Genomic DNA, 3,605 nt, shown 5'->3' with positions numbered 1-3,605 from the left:
GACCGGCTGTGGCTCCGGCGCCCCCGGATGGGGGCGATGCCGCCGCCCCGCAGGGATCTGGCAACTGTTGCGGCTCCCGCAGGACGGCGCGGGTGCGGCATCCGCCTGGGGAAGGACCGGCCGCCCAGACGCCGCTGTGCTGTGTCGGGCGAGTTCCCGCTCGCAGCCTGGCGGCTGCAGCGCCGTCCCCGGGGCCTGGGTCCTGCGCCGGGCCCCAGCTCCCGCCCGCTGAGCGCCGGCAGGCCCCGGCCCGAGCCCCAGGCTCTGAGAGCAGCCCCCACTGCGCCTGCCGCCCATGGGGCACTTTCTTCCTGGAACAGAAAGTGCCTCTGCTGGGAAGAGCTTTCCGCATGAATGGGGATAGTTTAAGGCTGCCCCATCATTGTAGCAGCCCCTGTGCCGGTACCTACTAAAGCTACCTACTATGTATCTTTTCTCTATGGCTTAAATCGTTTTCTTTCAAAGGGGCATCTTGGGCTTCAATGGGATAGAAAGTGTCTGCTGTAGGCGCTGGGCCCATCGCTATAGGTATCAGCTATGTGGCGGTGTGAAGGGGGGTGGGGGATGACAAGCACTGCCTGCCCTACGTGCTGGGAAAGTTTTGTTCTCCACCGGCAGGGTTTCGCACTGCTTGTCGCAGGACTGAGTAAGCTGAATTTTTAAATTTGTGGAGTAGTGGGTGGCAGGTTCAGGTCTCAGCATGCTGCTGATTTATGGCCCTTTGGAAAGGGTCTCCTCATGGGAGTGTATTGAACAGCGCTCCTGTGAGGCCTTTGCTCACCGACGAGGCAGCGAATTTGGCCCTTGGCTCACTCGGTGCCTTACCCTCATGCGAAGAATGACTGAGAGCAACTGTAACAGTAATGGGAAGCATCATGTAAAGGTAATGGTGCTTTCTTGGTGGTGGGCAGATATCACAGGAACTGAGTTTTCTTAGACTTGGTGGGCAAGGATACTAATCAGCACTTGAAGGGTTCTCTCCATTTCAGGAACTGTATTAAATCAATCACTTCATTTTTGCCTTTATCACAAGCAAAAATAGAAGTGAGGTCTGACATTTGTAAACAGGGCTATGCTTCTTTATACGTACGGATGTCCTGGCTGTCTCATCCTCCAGGTTTCTCTTTATTCTGCATGTGTTTAATTGTAATCTTCACTTCTCACATCACTGCCATCACCACCTTTTTTTCTTTGTTTTATGTTATTCTGGGGAGGGCAACAGAAGGAGTAGGAGGGCTTCCGGCAGTATTGTTTGTTGTTCATTTTCTCCAGTTATTGAATGGAGCTGGAACTGGTGTGAATTATTGTGTAGCAATATCCTACCAACATCTTTGTATGTGTTCATGTCTGGCCAGCTTTCTAGTTAGGGGGAACAGAGTCAGTGGGAGGTGGTGCAGACTGGGGGAGGGGAGAGAGAGAGGACGATTAAATTTTATGGCTCTTTATTTTTGAACTTAGTGAATAGAGTAGTGAGTTGATTTTTTTTAAATTTTCTTTTATCTAGAATGTTTCCACTCTGTAAAATTATTGTAGTAAGCAAGAAAGTCTGGGGCTTCAAACCCTTTGTTTCCTGTAGATGTTTTGGTTCTTTGTTCTCTCTGTGTTAGTCTGCCAGGAACCAGTCTATTTTGCTTTCAGAGAATTAATTTGTTTGATTTAATTGGCAATTTCTAACATCATTCAGCTTGCGCTAACATGCTGATTAAATCAAGGTGTGTTTCACTGGTACATAGAGAAATTGTTGGGGAAAAAAAATTGCTGAATAGTAACAATAAAAAAGATAGGCCGGAGCAGAGAAGGAGATAATTTAACCGTCCAATTTATTTTTCTCTTCTCCATTTGCTGTAGTGTCAGTTTTAGGGCCAAATCTAATTTCTTTTCCTTGGAAGCCTAGTAGAGCACAAGACACAGTCAAATAAAAAATGGTGAAAAAAAAGAATGAATAGAAGCTATTGTTTCATTAGTATGGAGTGTTTTTTAACTATTTACTTGTAACCTGATCTCATCAGGGATAACATTGAAAGCAAAATATCTGATAGCAACAAGTGTCAGAAAGGTCCCATGGAAGCTGCATGTGATGGAAGAGAGAATGTTTCTTGGCTCTGGGTGAAGAACTATTTCAGAAGTTCCTACTGTTCCCCAGTGAAATGGAATGAGATTTCTAGTGTAGGGTCCAAGGCTTCTTCCTTGCAAATATCCTTGTACAGATCACATGCTTTCATAATTTAAGCGGCATCCTAATTTTTTTCCTTGCATCCATTATTTTTTCCTTGTCTAAATAATACAGCATAATGAGCATTCCCTTTTCCAAAAACAGTTGAGAAGTTTCACTGGCAATACTGGAGTGTGTGAGATGCAGATGGAAGAAAAATGAGTTTGGATGCCTGAAAAATAGTTCAGTTAATTTGTACTGAATATATTGTTGCTTTCTATTACTTGTCATTATGGTTGAAAGAAGATTAAATTAACTGGGATACCATCTTATTGGTGATATTATGTACATTTTGCATCTCAATTTACAATATGACTATTAGTTAACTTTTGTTGGGCCTGGACTTAGAACTTAAATATTTGGAGTACTGTTCTCTGTATGTGCCTATATCCCTTCATTTTTCCAGCTTCCTAATTGCTTAGCACAATGCAGGTGGAGGCTTGTCAGTGGAAATAATCCCTCAAATTGGGTGGGAAGCCTGGATAATTTATTGTGTTTAAGCCTCGATATTGTTTGTTTTCCATTAGGACATTCTATTTTCTGTCTCCCAACATATTTTCTCTATCCTCTTCTACAAATCTACCAGTTTACTAGCTAAATTTGAGTTAGGTTTAAATTTAAGTGATCATTGTGAAGCAAGTGGAAGAGGGCTGCCTGTTTCCTGATCTCTCACTTTTTACTGTGAAGCTGCATGTTTAAATAGCTATGGTTTCTGTGTTTGAATGGATTGGACTCACATTCTAGAGTCAAAGGGGAAAACTAGTGTATAACACCACAGAAATTTATAATAATGTCTTATTTGCAGGAACTATAGTAATCATCATAGTTTTAAATAAAAGGTAGGAACTTCTCTTTGTGTGCTCTCTGGGAGGTTCTTGGGGAAGATGAACTTCATTTTGGGGCTGTGACCTCTTTATAGTTTCATAGTTGGTAGGGTTGGAAGGGACCTGAGCAGATCATCAAGTCGGACCCCCTGCCATGGCAGGAAAGAGTACTGGGGTCAAACAACCCCAGCAAGGTGATTATCTAGCCTTGTCTTAAAGGCCCCCAGGGTAGGAGCCAGCACCACTTGGCTTGGAAGCTGGTTCCAGATCCTAGCTGCCCTGACAGTGAAGTAGCGCCTCCTGATATCTAGCCTAAATCTGCCCTCTGCCAGCTTGTGACCGTTATCCCTGGTCACTCCTGGTAGTGCTCGGGGGAGCAGGGACTCCCCCAGTGCCTGCTGGTCCCCTCTGACTAGTTTGTAACAGGCCAGAACTGGATGCAGTACTCCAGCTGTGGCCTCACCAGTACCACATAGAGGGGAAGTATCACCTCCTTGGATCTGCTTGAGATGCATCTGTGGATACATGACAAGGTGCGGTTGGCCTTCCTGACTGCATCCCCACACTGC

At 45.2% G+C, this 3,605-nt stretch overlaps 1 protein-coding gene across 2 annotated transcripts in view; it reads left to right on the top strand.

The window, feature by feature from the left end:
* LOC109288223 (beta-galactoside alpha-2,6-sialyltransferase 1-like) overlaps positions 1-3,605 on the top strand; it is a 148,327-nt gene that overhangs the window by 17,391 nt on the left and 127,331 nt on the right. Inside the window, exon 1 of one of the 2 annotated variants that reach the window (XM_019503685.1) lies at positions 457-524. The exons of the other annotated variant lie outside the window; for it this stretch is intronic. The gene's annotated coding sequence lies outside the window, so the exon portion shown is untranslated. Of the gene's footprint in view, positions 1-456; positions 525-3,605 lie in introns of those variants that run through there. 2 annotated transcript variants of the gene reach the window in all.

Source organism: Gavialis gangeticus, unplaced genomic scaffold, assembly GCF_001723915.1.
Source record: "Gavialis gangeticus isolate Ggan-Ray unplaced genomic scaffold, GavGan_comp1, whole genome shotgun sequence".
Classification (NCBI taxonomy): domain Eukaryota; kingdom Metazoa; phylum Chordata; order Crocodylia; family Gavialidae; genus Gavialis; species Gavialis gangeticus.
This window is presented reverse-complemented; position numbering and strand designations above follow the sequence as displayed.